The sequence below is a fragment of the Mirounga angustirostris genome, unplaced genomic scaffold (assembly GCF_029215605.1).
Source record: "Mirounga angustirostris isolate CCGP_5_RB_7025 unplaced genomic scaffold, mMirAng1.0.hap1 SCAF_1, whole genome shotgun sequence".
In the NCBI taxonomy this organism is placed as follows: Eukaryota; Metazoa; Chordata; class Mammalia; order Carnivora; family Phocidae; genus Mirounga; species Mirounga angustirostris.
The window spans coordinates 47,317,725-47,337,556 of NW_026991709.1; the positions used below are offsets into that span (position 1 = coordinate 47,317,725).

General features: G+C 40.1%; 1 protein-coding gene across 2 annotated transcripts in view; it reads left to right on the forward strand.

Annotated features, from left to right (window-relative positions):
* Nucleotides 1–3,347: 3,347 nt before the first annotated feature.
* TMEM45A (transmembrane protein 45A) overlaps nucleotides 3,348–19,832 on the forward strand; it is a 69,543-nt gene continuing 53,058 nt past the window's right edge. For both annotated transcript variants that reach the window (XM_045902760.3, XM_045902759.3), the window contains exon 1: nucleotides 3,348–3,715. The gene's annotated coding sequence lies outside the window, so the exon portion shown is untranslated. The remainder of the gene's footprint in view (nucleotides 3,716–19,832) is intronic.

Consider the following 19,832-nt stretch of genomic DNA (forward strand, 5'->3'; position numbering starts at 1 on the left):
CTGCAGGATCCCTCAGGTTGCCTTTTAATAGTCATGCTCATTTCCCTTCCCACCCCAACCTCCCAATCATGAAGGTTAACCCCTGGCAGTCATGAAGCTGTTCCCCCTTTCTATAATTTTGTCATTGCAGAGGATGTTATAGAAATAAAGTCACAACATATATGTGAAAAACATCTAGTCTTTTACATTAAGTGTAATATTAGCTATAGGTTTTTTGTGGGACAAATTGTGGACATTCCCCTCTATTTCTCTTTTTCTGAACATTTTTTTTTTAAATTTTTTTTTTTTTTAAGATTTTATTTATTTATTTGAGACAGAGAGAATGAGAGAGACAGAGAGCACATGAGAGGGGGGAGGGTCAGAGGGAGGAGCAGACTCCCCGCCAAGCAGGGAGCCCGATGTGGGACTCGATCCCGGGACTCCAGGATCATGACCTGAGCCGAAGGCAGTCGCTTAACCAACTGAGCCACCCAGGCGCCCTTTCTGAACATTTTTATGGTACTGAATTTTGTGACATGTTTGTTCTGTATTGACTGATAGTCTGTGTGATTTTTCTTCTTTAGGCTGTTAATATTATGGATTACCCTGATTGAATATTAAACAAACCTTCCATCCTTGGGAAAAAGCCCACTTGGTCATGGTGTACAATTAGTTATTTTTATATATTGTTGCATTCTATTTGCTAATATTTTGTTAAAGATTTTTGTAACTATGTTTATGAGGGAAATTTGTCTGTTGTTTTCCAAGTCTGGGCCAATGAGACAAAAAGAAAACCCAGGGAACTCACCATCATGTCATTCCTTGGGTCCCTAGATTATTAGCTTGTCTACCTTCTTCTTGCAACATTTCACAGTCTTCCTATGCTTATATATACAAGCATACCTTGGAGATATTTCTGGTTCAGTTCCAGACCACTGCAATAAAGTGAATATTGCAATGAAGTGAGTCAAATGAATTTTTTGGTTTCCCAGTGCACATAAAAGTTATATTTACACTGTACTATAGTCTATTAAGTGTGCAATAACATTATGTCTAAAAAATGATGTACATACCTTAATTAAAAAGTTCTTTGTTGCTAAAAAATGCTATCATCTGAGCTTTCAGCAAGTCATAATCACTGATCACAGATCACCATAGCAAATATAATAATAACAAAAAAGTTTGAAATATTGTGAGAATGACCAAAATGTGACATGGAGACACAGAGTGAGCAAATGCTGTTTGAAAAAAAATGGCACCACTAGACTTGTTCCACACAGGGTTGCCACAACTTCAATTGGAAAAAAATACAATATCTGAGAAGCACAGCAAAGCAAAGCACAATAAAACAGAGTATTCCTGATATTAAGTCAGGATTTTTAGTTGTACTAGCAGGGGAAATAGGGAAAATTATGTCTACTCCACTTTCTTACAAGTAGAATTCCCCAGGAATCTTTTTTTTTTTTTTTAGTAGATTTTTGAGGAAACTGTTCCAGTGGTTAATAATATCAGATGCTCGTCAGTGGTAATGAGCGTGGAAGGTTGATCATATATACCTTGACCATCAGCCCACTGTTGAGTAGCTTTTTAGATAAAAGGTGCACCATGATCAGATTACAAATGCTCCAGAAAGCCAAACTCATGATTAATTACATTGGCCACCTCTCCTTTGTGGGCTTCCATGACTCCCAGAAGGATTGAATATTGATAATCTACTCACATATTTTTTTTACTTGGTGAACAGGATCCTAAATTTTTGGATGATCTGTGGAGGTGTGATTACATTGTAATCAGGGCTACCTTGACTAAGGTGTCTGATAGCCACTGTATCAGACAGACTCTAAGGTGGCCCCCCATGACCTTCACCTCCTGGCTTTTAGGAACTGCAGCTGCTAGCTGACATCCAGAAAGAAACTGGGAACTCAGCCCTATAACTGCAAAGAAATGAATGCTGCTAACAGCCTAAGGGAGCTCAGAAGCAGATTCTTTTCCAGTTGAACCTTCAGATGAGAATGCAGCCTGTCAGACATCTTGATTGCAACCTTGTGGGACTCTAAGCAGAAGATCCAATTAAAACCATGCCTGAGCTCCTGACCCTTAGAAACTGTGCAATAATAAATGTGTGGTATTTCAGGCTACTAAATTTGTGGTAATCTGTTATGTAGCAATAGGTAACAAATACAACAACCATGAGGACATCATCTGTGTAGTGAAAGCTTTGGACATCAGAAGGTAAAGGCATGCACTCAATAAATTCTGACCCATCCCCTCCTGGCAAATGGCAGGTAAGATCATGATGGTAAGTACCCATGATGAGGTACCACAAATGTAATTTGGAGACCTTGGTAGCATGCCAGAATAGGCTTCTCTCCATCTTGGTAGCCTCATCTGAAAATGGAGATAATTATAATATCGACTTCATAAGATGGTTGTAAGAATTATATAATAATGTGGGTAAAACGGTTTATTTGGTACAAGACCTGGAATATTTCATGGTGTGTGGCCCAAATGAGTGTTGCTCATGGCATCTTAATATTTTAGTGAAGTCACATTTCTACCATATCGTTACATTATAATTGCAATCGATTTGCAGACCACTCCTTCCCACCCCAGCTAATCAGCCAACCAGTCAACCCCTCAATGATTTCCCCAGGATCTAAGTCTCGTTTGGTGCAGTTCTGTCTAAATTCTCACAGAATAAAGCAATATTTCCCATTTTTCTACAACTACCAACACCCATCAAAAAATTCTAAGCCCACCAAGTCTTCCAAAGCACTCCTGTAACCAACACTGGGCTTCTCCGCAGAAACAGCCACCTCCCCGGTTAATAATGACTTCAATAAAGGATTCATTAATTTTTTCCCCCAGCAAAAGAATACTGTCCCCGAGAAACAGGATCTTGATTTTTATTATTTGCTCCCCAGAGAAAGCGGCAAGAGTGAAGTCCTCAGGCGTGACCTGAACGCCTTTTGGGGGCGTGGGCATCCCGGGGCCCCAGTCTCTTCCCCTCGGAAATGCGGGGGCTTTAAGCCAACTCTGGCGTGCCTTAATTTCATCCCAAGAACAGACTGCAATCATCGTGTTTAAACAAACCAGCCCAACGGCCTAAAAGCATGGGCATAACGGGGGCCAGGGCAGGGGTAAATCCTGGGTACGCAGGACCCCCTCTCGATCCCGGGCCCCTCCCGGGCCCGCTGCCGCTGCCGCTGCTGAGTGCCACATCAGCGCCCGCGCTGCACTTCCAGGTTCCTCTCGAGGATGGAGCGAGCTAGCCCGGCGGGCGGGGGCGGGCCGAAACCCTCGAGAGTGGCGGGCTGGCTGGCCAATAGGAGGCAAGCGAGGAGTCGCGGCCACCAATGAGCTGGAGCTCCGGGTAGTCGGCCCGCCGAGGTTCGTGCCCTGCGGGGGAACCAGATGAAGCACATCTGGACAGCTGCGCCGAGGAACTGTGTGGCCCCTTCGCGGGCCCGACGTCAGCTGGGCACGTCTCCCACGTTCTCTCCTGCTAGCCACTTATTATTCATATTCCCAAAGAAGCAACCGAGGATCCAAGCTTAAAACTTCCCCCCCCTCCCCGCTAATTGAGACGGGGCCAGATCCCATCCAGCACACAGTTTAATTTTCATGGGGCTCTGGGATCAAAAGAACAGAAACAGCAACAACAAAAGCCCAGCCGCTGTCTGATTTAAAACTGGCAAAGTGAGAAAAATAGTGTTGAGTAAACAGACCAAGTTGGGTAAGTTTTGGAGACGTGCTGGATATCTTATTTCTCCCGCTGTGATCTCTCTCCTGCGTCTTTTTGCTGTTCTCATTATCTGCTCTTCATCAGAGAGATGAAAATATCGCTTGCTGCCACAAACTGCACAGACCCCCGGCTTCCTTTCCTTCTGCTTTGCTAACAATTTAGTTTTTTGGTTACGTGTGTGTTATTTTAAAATTTCCTGGGAACAGAAATTTAACTGGCATCCCGTTGTAAGCCTCTCCAAACCTAAGAGTTGAATCTACTGATGAATTTATTTTCCTATTTTCTTTCTGTGGGAACAGAGTGTACATTTGTAAAGCTGAAATCTTTATCCATCCCCCCTTCCCTGAATGTTTGGATAGAATATTGAGAAAGTTATCAGACTTATTCTAAATTAATAGAACTTCTGCTTCTGTTAATAGGATGCTTAATATTAACTTACATTCTGAATTCTATAGGTAACTGCTGTTTCACTTAACATGTATTCACATGTTTGTAACCCAAATATATCTTCTCTATGTTCTCCTGTCCATAGTGGGAGATCAAATTCCTTTATGATTGTTAAAAAGCTCATTAAATATGTGACAGACAATTGTATGCATCAATGACCTTATAATTGTATGTTAATCCCATAATTCTATCAAAATAATATTTAGAGTGATAGTAGATGTGTATACTTGCAGATAATTGTGTCACATATTTCAGGACTTAGAAAGGGAAATGATGGCAAATACTGAGCTAGGTGAATGGCCTAAGGCCCATTCCATTCAAAATATCTATAATTTTGTTTAAGCAATGTTTTGGATTTGAGACTTTGTCATATATTATTTACTGTCATAGCAGATCTGGCCAGAATTGATGTGTAATTTCTGGCTCAGAAAGGAATAGGTGGGGGTTTGGTGCCATAATTGCAAGTTGCAGAGTGTTTTTGAATCAGAATGGTAGTGCGAACAGTGGATGGAACAGCTGAAGTGGTTTTCAGGGATGCAGGGTTAGAAGAACAGTGCTGCAGAGAAATAATAGAAAGAGCCCGTGGGATGGTTCAACTCACAACCCCACTGTTTGAACCTTGGATCAGTTAGTCAGACCATCTGTGCCTGATGGAGATTTTTTTTTTTTAAGATTTTATTTATTTATTTGACAGAGAGAGACACAGCGAGAGAGGGAACACAAGCAGGGGGAGTGGGAGAGGGAGAAGCAGGCTTCCCACGGAGCAGAGAGCCCGATGCGGGGCTCGATCCCAGGACCCTGGGATCATGACCTGAGCCGAAGGCAGACGCTTAACCATCTGAGCCACCCAGGCGCCCTGTAATGTGGAGATATTAATAGTACCTACCTCATGGGTTGTCTTGAGGACTAAGTGAGTTAACATAGGTTAAACAATAGTTCTGGCACATAGTACGTCTTTGCTGTTGTCCTCACTCTTTATTTCCTCCCTTCTCAGCTTCCTCCACTGCATGTCAGTTTCCCAGCCACCATTCGGACCTCTGAATTAGCAACTAGCATTTACTGAATGCTGACCTCTTGTTAATGATGCACTATATAAGTCTGTAAAGGAGAGAGAGTCTTGAGAGGAGAGTAGAATTTATCAGGTGCCAGAGAAAGAGCTAAAAGTTTCTGGGAGTGCAGAGAATGGAAGGAGGACTTCTTGTTGTAGGATGGATTCATAGAAGGGTTGGTTTTTTGGGAAAGGACTTTGCCGAACAGGTCAGGTTGAGAGGAAAGGGATCATGGAAGAGCGGGTGGCAGGGATTCTAGGAGAAAGGGAAAACATGGGCAAAGCACTGAGGCTGGAAAATGTGGATCTATCTTTGGGGACAATGGGTTGTGATGCAGGATAATCTGTGGGAGGTGCATGGGTGGAAGGGTTGAACAGGTAGGAGAGGTAGGAGAGAGGATGGTATGGAAAGCCTGGTGGGGAAGGGGAGGCTTGGGACATAGATGGGTGGGAGATGGTGGGCTGAAATGGCAGCAGTTATATGGTGGAGGTGTTTCTGGAACAATCTCTTTCTGGGGTCCAGGCTCCACCTCTTGCCCAGCATACGCTCCCTGGCTCTCCATCCACTCCACTACTTCTGTGACCTCCCTTCAGGGCCTGCAGGCTGTGTGGGTAGGACTGAGCGGTGAGCCTGGGCCATACCTTTTAGACTCTGTGATGTCTGTCTGGGAGCTCTGCTGAAGTGGTCTGGCATTCTGAGCTATTATCCCTCATACTTTTTAGAAATAGGCCTTCCCCTAAAGTCTTTGACATGGATGTGATTGTTCCAACTCTCCCTTCCTCCCATACACACAGTGTCTGCAGAGTAGCTCTTTCTCCCCATGCTGAGAGAATCATCTCTTCACACGTTAATACTTGTAACTTTGTAGTTCACAATTATGGAAGTAGATGAGACCTGTAATGTATATATAAGTGGAGAGTCAGGTTGGAGCTCTCCTGCTTTCTCTTCCTTGAGGGCATTGTGCTGGGGCAGAGAGAACCTGAATTCTGGCCCTGGCACTGCTGCTGACCACCTGTGTGACCGTGGGCAAGACAGGGAGCCATTATGCCCTTCTTTGTGCTGTCATCTGTAAAATTATCTCTAAGTTTCCTTGGATGATCTTTTTTTCTTCTGTCCTCATCTCTGGGACAGTCTGTTGCTTGCAGATGGCTCTTTGAGACACTATGGCTAACATTTCCTGACCACTTAATACATGGCAAACATTATTCTGAGTGTTTAGCATATTTTAGCTCATGTAATCCTCTTACCAACCTAGGTTTGGTACCTATTGCCGGAGGAGACAGAGACACAGGCATATTAAGAGACTGGCCCAAGGTCACACAGTGAACAAATGGCAGATGCACACCCAGTCTAACCCTAGAGCCCAAGCCTTAACCACTAGGCTACACTCTGCTCCTGCTTTTCATGATGATAGTCAAGAAGTCCATGGGAGCAGGATCATTGGAGGGGGAGGGCCCATTTGAAGAATCGAGATGGTAAAATTTTCCTGGAGGGTCCAGAATATTGACATGAGTCATGTCTATGGCATGTGCTGTGCGTGGAGGCAGAAGACATTTTATGTGTTTATTAGATGGGGCTCATTGCAGGCAAACACTCTGTCATTTCATCTTGTTTGAACAAAACCCACCATAATACCTGGATATATAGTAGACATTCAGTAAATATTAGCTGAATTATTATCCTTTTTGAACAACTGAAAGTGTTTAAGAGTTAGGAGCAATGGTTTCCCCTTTATTTACCTGCTTTCTTCTCATTCTACTACTCTGCCCAGAGGGAGCCTTTGTTACTGGTTTGGTCTATATCCTTTCAGTCCTTCTGTAAGGATCTACTCACAGGTATAGATCTAAATATAATGTGAAAATATAAATGGGACCACAATTTTTTAAATTGAAATATAATTCACACACAGTATTATATTAGTTTCAGTTGTAAAATAATTCAACAATTCTATACATTACTCAGTGCTAATCACAGTCAGTGTACTCTTAGTTCTCTTTATCTATTTCACCCCTCCCCCATTCACATCCCTTCAGGCAACCACCAATTTGTTTTCTGTATTTAAGAGTCTATTCTTGGGCGCCTGGGTGGCTCAGTCGGTTGAGTGACTGCCTTCGGCTCAGGTCATGATCCCGGAGTCCCGGGATCGAGTCCCGCATCGGGCTCCCTGCTTGGCGGGGAGTCTGCTTCTCCCTCTGACCCTCCCCCCTCTCATATGCTCTCTCTCTCTCATTCTCTCTGTCAAATAATAAATAAAATCTTTAAAAAAAAAAAAGAGTCTATTCTTTGTTGAAGATTATTTAACCATAGAGTTGAGGGTCCATATCTGGGCTCTTTATTCTGTTCCATTGGTCTATATGTCTGTTTTTGTGCCAGTACCATTCTGTCTTGGTGATCACTGCTTTGTAATATAGCTTGAAATCAAGCAATGTGATGCCCCCGGCTTTGTTTTTCTTTTTCAACATTTCCTTGCCATCCGGGGTCTTTTCTGATTCCATACAAATTTTAGGTTTGTTTGTTCCAGCACTTTGAAAAATGTCATTGGAATTTTTATCAGGATGGCGTTGAAGGTAGAGATTGCTCTGTGCAGCACAATGTTTATTATTCCGATCCATGAGCATGGAATGTTTTTTCATCTTTTTGTGTCTTCTTCAATTCTTTCATGAGTGTTCTGTAGTTCCTAGAGTATAGATCCTTTACCTCTTTGGTTAGGTTTATTCTGAGGTATCTTACGGTTTTTGGTGCTATTGTAAATGGAATCGATTCTCTAATTTCTCTTTTTACAGTTGCATTGTTAGTGTATAAGAAAGCAACTGATTTCTCTCATTATTTTGTATTCTGCCACATTACTGTATGAGTTCTAGTAATTTGGGGGTGGAGTCTTTTGGATTTTCCACATAAATTATCATGTCATCTGCAAAGAGAGAGAGTTTGACTTCTTCTTTGCCAGTTTGAATACATTTTATTTCTTTTTGTTGTCTGATTGCTGTTGCTAGGACTTCTAGTACTATGTTGAACAATAGTGGTGAGAGTGGGCATCCTTGTAGTGTTCCTGATCTTAAGGGAAAGGCTCTCATCTTTTCCCCATTGAGGATGATATTCAACAAAGCAGGAAAAAATACACAATGGAAAAAAGACAGTCTCTTCAATAAATGGTGCTGGGAAAATTGGACAGCTATATACAGAAGAATAAAATTTGACCATTCTCTAACACCATACACAAATATAAACTCAAAATGGATGAAAGACCTCAGTGTCAGACAGGAATCCATCAAAATCCTAGAGGAGTACATAGGCAATAAACTCTTCAACATCGGCCACAGCAACTTCTTTCAAGATACATCTCCAAAGGCAAGTGAAACAAAAGTGAAAATGAACTTTTGGGACTTCATCAAGATAAAGAGTTTCTGCACAGCAAAGGACACAGCCAACAAAACAAAGAGGCAACCCGCAGAATAGGAGAAGATATTTGCAAATGACACTACAAAGGGCTGATATCCAAGATCTATAAAGAACTTCTCAAACTCAACACCCAAAAAACAAATAATCAAGTCAAAAAATGGGCAGAAGACATGAACAGACACTTCTTAAAAGAAGACATTCAAATGGCTAATAGACACATGAAAAAATGTTCATCATCATTAGCCATCAGAGAAATTCAAGTCAAAATCACACTGAGATACCACCTTAGACCAGTTAGAATGGCAAAAATTGACAAGGCAAGAAACAACAAATGTTGGAGAGGTTGTGGAGAAAGGGGAACCCTTTTCACTGTTGGTGGGAATGCAAGTTGGTACAGCCACTTTGGAAAACAGTGTGGAGGTTCCTCAAAAAATTAAAAATAGAGCTATTCTGTGTCCCAGCAATTGCACTACTGGGTAATTACCCCAAAGACACAGATGTAGAGAAAAGAAGAGCCATATGCACCCCAATGTTCACAGCAGCAATGTCCACAATAGCCAAACTGTGGAAAGAGCCGAGATGCCCTTCAACAGATGAATGGATAAAGAAGATGTGGTCCATATATACAATGAAATATTACTCAGCCATCAGAAAGGATGAATACCCAACTTTACATCAACCTGGATGGGACTGGAAGAGATTATGCTAAGTGAAATAAGTCAAGCAGAGAAAGTCAATTATCATATGTTCCACTTATTTGAAGAACATAAGGAATAGCATGGAAGACATTAGGAGAAGGAAGGGAAAAATGAAGGGGAGGAAATCGGAGGGGGAGACGAACCATGAGAAACTATGAAAACAAACTGAGGGTTTTAGAGGGGAGGGGGTGGGGGGATGGGTTAACCCAGTGATGGGTATTAAGGAGGGCACATATTGCATGGAGAACTGGGTGTTATACGCAAACAATGAATCATGGAACACTACATCAAAACTAATGATGTACTATATGGTGACTAACATAACATAATAAAATAAAATAAAATAAAAAATAAATAAAAGTTCACTAACCTCAGGGGAAAAAAAAGAGTCTATTCTTTTGTTTGACTTTTTATTTTGTTCATTTGTTTTGTTTTTTAAATTCCAGTATGAGGGGTGCCTGGGTGTCTCAGTCATTAAGCATCTACCTTCGGCTTAGGTCATGATCCCAGGGTCCTGGGATTGAGCCCTGCATGGGGCTCCCTGCTCTGTGGGAAATCTGCTTCTCCCTCTCCCACTCCCCCTGCTTGTGTTCCCTCTCTTGCTGTGTCTCTGTCAAATAAATGAATAAAATCTTTAAAAAAATTCCACATATGAGTGAAATTATATGGTATTTGTCTTTCTTAGTTTGACTTATTTCACTTAGCATTATACCCTTTGGGTCCATCCATGTTGGTGCAAATGGCAAGATTTCATTCTTTCTTTTTTATGGTTGAGTAATCTTCCATTGTGTATATATAGAACATCTTTATTTATTCATCTGTCAAAGAACACTTGGGTTGCTTCCATAATTTGGCTATTGTAAATAATGCTGCAATAACATAGGGATATATATATATATATATTTGTGTTAGTATTTTCATTTGTTTTGTGTAAATACCCAGTAGTGAAATTACTGAATCATGTGATAATTTTATTTTTAATTTTTTGTGGAACCTCCATACTGTTTTCCACAGTGGCTGCACCAGTTTGCATTCCCACCGATCCTGCAGAGGGTTCCTTTTTCTCCAAATCCCTGCCATCAGTTGTTGTTTCTTGTCTTTTTTATTCTAGCCTTTCTGACAGGTGGAAGTGATATCTTATTGTGGTTTCAGTTGTCATTTCCCTGATGATTAGTGATGTTGAGCATCTGTCTTCTTTAGAAAAAAAATGTCTCTTCAGGTCCTCTGCCTATTTTTAAATTGGATTATTTCTTTGGTTTTTTTTTGAGGGGGTTGAGTTGTATAAACTCTTCATATACTTTGGATATTAACCCCTTATTGGATATATCATTTGCAAATATATTCTCCCATTCAGTAGGTTACCTTTTTGTTTTGTTCATAGTTTCCTTCGCTGTGCAAAATCTTTTTATTTTGATGTAGTCCCAATAGTTTAATTTTGCTTTTGTTTCCCTTGCCTTAGGAGACAGATCCAGAAAAATGTTTCTATGGCCGATGTCAAAGAAATTACTGCCTATGTTTTCTTCTGAGAGTTTTATGGTTTCAGGTCCCACATTTAGGTCTTTAATCTGTTTTTAATTTTGAGTATGGTGTATGAAAGTTGTCCAGTTTCATTCTTTGCATGTAACTGTCGAGTTTTCCCAGCATTATTTATTTATTTATTTATTTATTTATTTATTTATTTATTTATTTATTTATTTATTTTTATTTTAAATTTTTTTTAAAGATTTTATTTATTTATTTATTTGAGAGAGAGAGAGAAACAGCATGAGAGGGGATAGGGTCAGAGGGAGAAGCCGGCTCCCCACCGAGCCGGGAGCCCGATGCGGGACTCAATCCCAGGACTCCAGGATCATGACCTGAGCCGAAGGCAGTCGCTTAACCAACTGAGCCACCCAGGCGCCCCCCAGCATCATTTATTGAAGACCGTCTTTCCCTATTGTATATTCTTGCCTCATTTGTCATAGATTAATTGACCATAAAAGTGTGGATTTATTTTTGGGCTCTCTATTCTGTTCTATTGATCTGTGTATCTGTTTTTGTGCCAGTACCATACTGTTTTGATTACTACAGCTTTGTCATATAATTTGAAATCTGGGATTGTGATAACTCCACCTTTGTTCTTCTTTTTCAAGATTTCTTTGGCTATTCCAAGTCCCATACAAATTTTAGGGTTATTTGTTCTAGTTCTGTGAAAAATATTATTGGTGTTTTTTTTAAAAGATTTTATTTATTTATTTATTTATTTATTTATTTATTTATTTATTTATTTATTTGACAGAGAGAGAGAGAGAGCACAAGCAGGGGGGATGGCAGGCAGAGGGAGAAGCAAGCTCTCTGCTGAGGAAGGAGCCCAATGTGGGGCTCTATCGCAGGACCCTGGGATCATGACCTGAGCCGAAGGCAGACGCTTAACCGACTAAGCCACACAGGCGCCCCTGCCGTTGGTATTTTGATAGAGATTGCATTAAATACGTAGATTGTTTTGGGTAGAATGGACATTGTAACAGTTTGGTTCTTCCAATCCATGAGCATGGAATATTTTTCTATTTGTTTGTGTCTTCTTCAATTTCTTTCAGCAGTGTTTGATATTTTGGAGTATAGATCTTTCACCTCTTTGGTTAAGTTTATTCCTTTTTATTTTATTTTATTCTATTATATTTATTTTATTCTTTTTAATGCAATTATAAATGGAATTGTTTTCTTAATTTCTCTTTCTGCTGCTTCATTATTAGTATATAGAAATGCAACAGGTTTCTGTATATTAATTTTGTATCATGCAACTTTACTGAATTCCTTTATAAATTCTAGTATTTTTTTGGTGGAGTCTTCAGGGTTTTCTCTATATAGTATCATGTCATCTGTAAATAGTGAAAGTTTTACTTCTTCCTTACCAATTTGGATGCCTTTTATTTCTTTCTCTTGTCTGATTGCTGTGGCTAGGACTTCTGGTTGAATAAAAGTAGCAAGAGTGGACAACCTTATCTTATTCATGAAAATGGTGGAAAAGCTCTGTTTTTCATATTGAAAATATTGTGGTTTGGAACCACAACATATTTATTTAAAAAAAATAGAGAAACTGAAATGTTCCAAGGCTTGTGGAAAAATGGGGCCGGTGTCAGGTAAATATTCTACTTCTATTTCTTGGGCATTAAAGTTTCTTGTCTTATTCCTGGAGATGCTATGGTTTTGGGATAAGAACTTCTTATGATGAAGGTCGATGCAGGGTTATTTTAGGTGCCCCATTATTATTTATACCTAGTCTGGATTTTACATCTTTTTGGTACTTCATTCTTCAAGTCTTTTATATTCTTTAAGTCTTGTATCAACTCTAAAATAGTATTTGAAAAATATTTTAATCTGCTTTTTACTTCATTATGTTAATGTACTCAGTCTTTTCAGTATAGCACTCTGACTGAGCACGTAGACTTTGGAGTCAGACTGTGAGGGTTTCAATCCCAGATCTGCTTCTTACTAGTATACCTTGAATAAGTCACTTTCTCTAGGAGGCTTTATTATATTGTATTTATTATTATAAAGTAGGGGATAGCAATAGTCATAAAATGAGAAAAATCCATATAAAGAATTTAGCATAGTATCTGGCTCATAGTAAAGCCTATACATATAAGCAATTCATTGTTTATTGTGGTAAAAAGCTTAACATAAAATTTGCCATTCTAACCATGTGTAAGTGTGTAGTTCAGTGGCATTAAATACATTCACACTGTTGTGCAGCAATCACAACTAACTATCTCCAGAACTTTTTCACCAAAATGAAGCTCCATGGTCATTAAACAATAACTGTTACCCTCCCTGACTGGCAACCACCATTGTACTGTCTCTAGGAATTTGATTACTCTATGTACCTCATATAAGTGGAATTATACAATATTTGTCCTTTGATGACTGGCTTATTTCACAGCATAATGTCTCCAAGGTTCATCTATGTTATAGCATGTATTTTTAAGGTTGAATAATACTCCGTTGTATGTGTATATCACATTTAGTTTATCCATTCGTTTGTTGAAGACATTTGGGTTGTTCCCATCTGTGATGGCTAATTTTTTGTGCCAACTTGGCTAGGCCACACTAACCAAATAAGGAAAAGCTTATTCTTGATGTTTCCGAGAAGGTATTTTTTAGACGAGATTAACATTTAAATCAGTAGACTTGAGTAAGGCAAATAGGTCTCCATTATGTGGATGGGCCTTGTCTAATCAGTTGAAGGCCTTTATAGAAAAAGACGGACCTCCCTTTGACAAGAGAGAATTTTGCCGGCAGACTGACTGCCTTTGGACTTAAATTGCAGCATCATCTCTTTCCTGAATCTCTAACCTGCTGGCTTATCCTGAAGGTTTTGGACTTGCCAGCCTCTATAATCATGTTAGCCAATTCCTAAAATAAGTCTCTTTCTCTATATAATATATAGCTATAGATTTAGCTATATATAGATAGTAGATACAGACATATAGATGTGTAAATATAGATACCATATTCATTCTATTTCTTTGGAGAATCTTAACTAATACACCATCTTTTAATTATTGTGAATAGTGCTGCTATGAACATTGGTGTACAATTATCTGTTGGAATTTCTGCTTTCAGTTCTTTTGGGTATAAACCTAGAAGTGGAATTGAAGGATTGAAAAAAGTAATTCTTATAGGAATAAAAAAATGCCCAGTGCCCAGCAAGGTAAAATTCACAATATTGGCACCCTAAAATAGTGAAGCAGTTATGTTTAAAATGGAAATAAATACACTCTCCCTGACTGTCCTGGAGGTGTACTTACATGCACATATTTGTATTATTAAAAAGTCAAACAGTTGAGGTGTTCTCTATGGTAACATTTTGTACATAATAAGCCAGAGTTTACCAAACCGTGGTCTGTGTTGATTTTACCTTGGCTTCTGAGATAGAAGTTTTTCTTCAATGACTATTATGGTTTTTTAAAATTCTTTTTCTGTGTTTGATAACTCCAACCTCCCCATTGGATTATGGTGAGGTAAACTCAGCTAAGAGTAATACTGGCTAAACGCATCATGCATCCTAGGGTTGGAGTTAGGAGTAGGGGGCACTGGGTGGGGGGTGAGGTGAAGCTAATTTGTTGAGGCTAATGGATGACTCAGAATCAAAGGCCTTATGGAGAGCAGCAAGGGCCAAAGCAGGGCTGCCAAGATCTGCTGACAGGTCTAAGGGGCTTGACTAAGCCAGAGTCTAGAACCAGAAGCCTTTGAAACCCAAGAGAAGCACATGGAGGGAATTCAGCCAAGTCCAGTTGGGACTGTGACTGAAGTTGAAGAGTCAGGGCTTGATTTCACTACTAGAGGTATGAGGCTGGGTCAGAGAAGGATGCCCTAGAGTCAGGCTTGGGGTTAAAGCTCTGGAGGTTCATACCTTAGTCCCAGGCTTTGAGCCTGGGCTGTCTCTTCTCCCTCTGAGAATTGGACATTTTCTCTGTTTCTCTGCTCCACTGCTTCCTAGAAGTCCAGTCTGACACCCTATCTTCTGATATCTCTGCATAGATACTTTGCAGCTAGAACAAACAAGTTTTCCTTTTTTAAAAAATTTGACTATAGTTGACACGGAATGTTACATTAGTTTCAGGTGTACAACTTAGTGACTTGACAAGTTTATAGACTAAATGAGTTTTCTTCAGTTTGGCTGTTGCTTAGCATCTTGTCATTCCTTCCCACTCTGTGCAGATATATTGCTGTTCCTCATACAACTTATACATTTCTCAGGTGCTGGAAAACTCTGTTTTTTTAAACATGTTGTAGCCCAGATCAATTATTGGGAAAACTCCTACTTAAGATGACAACAAGATATTATTACTATCATTTGATAGAGATTTTACTTTCTTTGAAGGTAAGGACTAAATGCTCAGTCTTTGGGAAAATTGGAAGTCAGTTTGTCTTTTAAAGGAGAAGTACTAAAGTCACTTTTTCATCTAGAAAGGAAGCTTTCAGTCAGAAGTCTAAAAAAAACTTTACTTTTATTCAGCGATGACCATACTATGGATTGGGATGTAGGGATGGATGCTGGTCAGTATTCCCCTGTCACTGTAATGGTTCTGAGAGCAGAAATGATTCATTTGCAGTATTTAATAATAATAACAGCAGTAAGAACAGCCACACTAGATGACAGATGGAGTCCATTTATCACTTTAATTTCCTCTAAATCAGCATTGTTTGAAGGGGGTTCTGTTCCTCTCATGTTTTCCACTGAGAGAGAGAGAGATGCAGGAAATATTAAGAGAGCATGGGTAAGAGCCTTCTGCTTCTATCTGATGAGCTCAGGACTGCCTTCTGTACTCCTTTGCATATCAGGGGCCATTAGTCTACCAGGAAGATGCAATTCAGGACAAAGATTATGGTTTCTGGAGAGAAATGTGTAAAAAACTTGGTTATATCTAATTGTTGTCTTATTAATTGTGATAAGGATTGTTGGTTTTGCTCTTGGCATTATTTTTAATTGTTTATGTTTCATGGTGGTAATGAGTAAGAGAGGGTAGGGTGAGTGGATGAAACTGGTTCTGCACCCTGACAGGTGGTGACATTATGATTGTTTCTCGGATGGGAGTTGAGTTTTTTACAAGACAATAAACAAACAAAAAGCATAGTCAGACCTGTAAATACAGAGAACAAACTGATGGTTGCCTAAGGGGTGGGGGTGGGGGAGTGGGCAAAATGGGTGAAAGGGAGTGGGTGATACAGGGTTCCAGTTATGGAATGAATAAATCATGGGAGTAAAAGGCACAGAATTAGGAATATAGTGAATGATACTGTAATAGTATTGTCTGGTGACAGATGGTGACTACACTTGTGGTGAGCATCGCGTAACGTATAAACTTGTCAAATAACTGTGTTGTACACCTGAAGCTAATGTAACACTGTGTGTTAACTACACTCAAATAAAAATAATTTTAAAAAAAGATTGGGGCTATCACTCCTACCTTCAGAGAGCACAGTCCTACATTTTATGGAAAACAGCTTTGACTCTTACTGAGCCCACTTACGCTTCTGAATTTTCCTTTTGGTATATTATCTATCACTGCTTGTGCTGAATCAAAAGCATATTGCCAGATTTGGAAATGGACTGTTGTTAATGAGGAACTTGGTAAGGCCTGAAGATTTCTTACTGGGTCCACTCCTGCAAGATTTATCTTTTTGGATCAATCCAGTTGGTTAGGTTAATTGGGCCCAGTCAATCTTTAAAAAAAAAAAAATGTACCAGTTACGGGGTAGAAAGCTTGTGAATCTCCCAAGGAAACAGACATATTTGCACAAGTCCAGTTCAGGATTACATCTTACAGGAGAAATTGCTCTTTTCCTCTCTAAGCAATACCAGAATAGAATAACACTTTGTGGGATCTTGGAGCTTTCTAGGACACTCTGCCCAGGAGGAATGATGCCTGAGAGCATGTAATTCAGCCACAGTTTCTCTCAGGTCTCTTTCCATTACTCAGAGGACAAGTTCTCTGTCTGCAGGACCCACTTTGTGGGTGTGCAACCTTGTAGTTGTACAGGGTTACAGTTTTAGAAGGGCCCATGCTTGTTTTAATGTTCTGTTGTCACTATTTTGAAGTTTTCAGCAATTTATAAATAAGGGACTCTGCATTTTCCTTTTGCTCTGGGCCCTACAAATCATATAGCTGGTTCTTCCTCTAAGCTTTCAGGGTCACTCAGGTGTAACAAGAGTGACAACGTAAAATCAAGGGCTTGTTTCATCACTTTCCTCCAAGTTTATGTATCCAGATGAGCACTTAATGAAACTGTTGCTCATTCTCTTGTCTTTGTTGATTTAATGTTTAATCTCCTTTAACAGGAGGTTTTCAGAGGATCTTTTCCCTTTCTGGAATACTTTCTGTACTAATTTAGAGCCTGAAGTTAAAAGGGTGAGTCAGGTCTTGGCAACATGTGGTACTTCCATCCTTTGAAAAGAAGTTTTCTAAATCTCCTTGTGCTACTTTGTTTTATGGGCTCTTGATAGCACAACTTCAATTTCACAGGTGCATTGTACACACACTCCAGTAGGTCTTATTTTTAAAGCAAGAACCAGGAAATATTCTTGTTGGTAGGTGGGTCCAAATGCTGAAACCAGCAGCAACGATTGTGAATATTCATACCTGAGTTTTCTTAGTCTTCATAAATACCCTTGGGTAGGAGTGGGTGTGAGCTAGTTGGCTTGGTAAGTTGGCCCAAGTAAGGGAAACAAAGCCATGGGTGGACCTAATTCCTGTAGGAACCTTCTACTTTTGCTGTGCTTACACACTGAACACCTAAGCTGGCTGGTTGAACAATTTCATAGAAATGATTAATCTAGAAGTAGACTCGGTGAGAGTGGGAATAAATGAAGGTAAATACCTCACGGGTTTTGGAGAAATACTTTCTGACAGTGAGTCAGTAGTGCCTCCCTGACTGTGAAGGACAAGTGTCTTCTGGTAAGTGAGAACATGCCCAGTAGGTTGACAATCAGACTTGCATGTCTGATGATATTAATTGCAGGGTGTAATGGGCCAGGTTTCTGTCAGTAGGATGGAGGTGGAGGCCACTGGCAGGGAGAAACGTGAGTGGGAGGAAGAAAAGAGATTTCTCTGGGGCTGTTGCAAGGCTGATGCTGTGAAATATGCTTGTCTTTCTTGAGTATTAAGCAGCATCTGGCAGGATTGTTAGCTACTAAGCGGCACATCTTTGGTACTTACAACCCATGAGAGATTTGGGTGAAGATAGTGTGGTAAGTTTAAATATTGTGTTTTCTTATTAGTTGTCTTTGGTGTGCATATGGGTGTTTGAAAGTGTGTAAAACTGACTGAAAGGTGTCCGGTTTCAGCCTACTGATTTTTTTATTCTGTTGGAAAATTTTCAGCATTAATTAAGAAACAAAGACTTAGTTTTAACTTCTTCTTTCTGCTCCAATTCTAAGATGTTTGCTATACTGAGACTAAGTATGATGAAGGACTAGGAAGGGAGAATTGATCTGAAACAGTCAAAGGTTAGTTCACCATTTCTAGAGTAACCTTTAGTATGTAAATAATAAGAACTTTTGGTGCATATAGATCTTGTTTGAATCCCGACTTTCCGTGTGTATTTGGGAGATTGTGAAAATAACTTAACCTCTCTGAACTTCAGTTTCCTGATTTGTAAAATGGGGGTAATAATACCTTCTTCCCAGCGTGGCAAGGAGCTAATGAGATAATGATGGCCAAGAGCCTTGTGTTGTATCTGTCAATAGAACCTGGTACCTTTAGTGTATCAACTCCTCCTCTAGCCACCTTCCCTATCATTGGAGCCATGGCTTGCCATTCTCAACTCCTGTACTTATGAGTGTTTTCCCAGCCAGCTTATTGTGGGCTATGGCTGATTGAGACAAAGCTAAGCCTAGCCTAATTCTGATGATTCCATCGACATTTCATTTCATTTTATGTTAAGATCTAGCATTGCAGTTACATAGGCAGAGTAGATGTGGGGAGATCTGTGTCTTAAATGCTGAATTCTACTTGATTTGTAATATTTACCCCCTCTTGGATATTCAGGAATCTGCCAGCTGAAATACAAGTCCTGCCATCCACTCTTTCCATCCACCAATCCATCCATCCATCCACCCATTCATTTATTCATCAATTTATGCCTCTGTTCATCCATCCAACACTTACATACTGAGCCACTTACTATATGCCAGGAACCGTTCTAAGCAGCAAAGAAAAATAGAAAAGAATCCTATATTCATGGAGCTTTCATTCTAATTGCAATAAACAAAGTAAGTCAGTAAATTATGCAGTATGTTAGAAAGGGATGTGTGATGGGGAAAATAAAGCAGGAAAAGGGGATGGGGAAGTTGTAAATAGAGTCATCAGGGAAGGCCTCATTGAGAAGGTATTTGAGCAAAGGCTTAGATGAGATGAGGGGGAAGGGTATTTCAAGCAGGAGGAACAGCCAATACAAAGACCTGAAGGTAAAGGAGAGCCTGGTGTGTTCAAGGAGAAGCAGGGAGGCCAGGGTGGCTGGTAGGGAATAGAGGAGAGGAGAGGAGCCTGGAGAAGTGTTGGGGGGCTAAATCATATGGAACCATTTAGGCCATTGTGAGGACTTGGGCATAACTTACATCTCAACAAGATAACACTGACTTCTGTGTTAAGAATAGTCTGAAAGGGGTAAAGGTGGAAGCAGAATCCAGTTAGGAGACCATTTTAATAACCCAGGCCTGTACCCGAGTGGTCTCAGGGGAGGTGGTGAGAAGTGGTCAGATCCCGGGCATATTTTGGAGATAGAGCCAACAGGCTTTTCCAGCAGAGTGGATGTGAGAAATGAGAGAAAGAGAGGAGTCAAGGATGACTGTAAAAATTTGGTGACACTGGGAGAATGAAGTTGTCACTGAGTGAGGAAAACTGTAGGTAGGCAGATCTGGTTGGGGTGTCAGGAGATCTGCTTTGGACAGTTTTGAGTTTGAGATGTATTCTGGACAGCCGAGTGGGTAGGTGGATATAAGGAGTCTAGGGTTCTGGGGAGATGTCCCGGCTA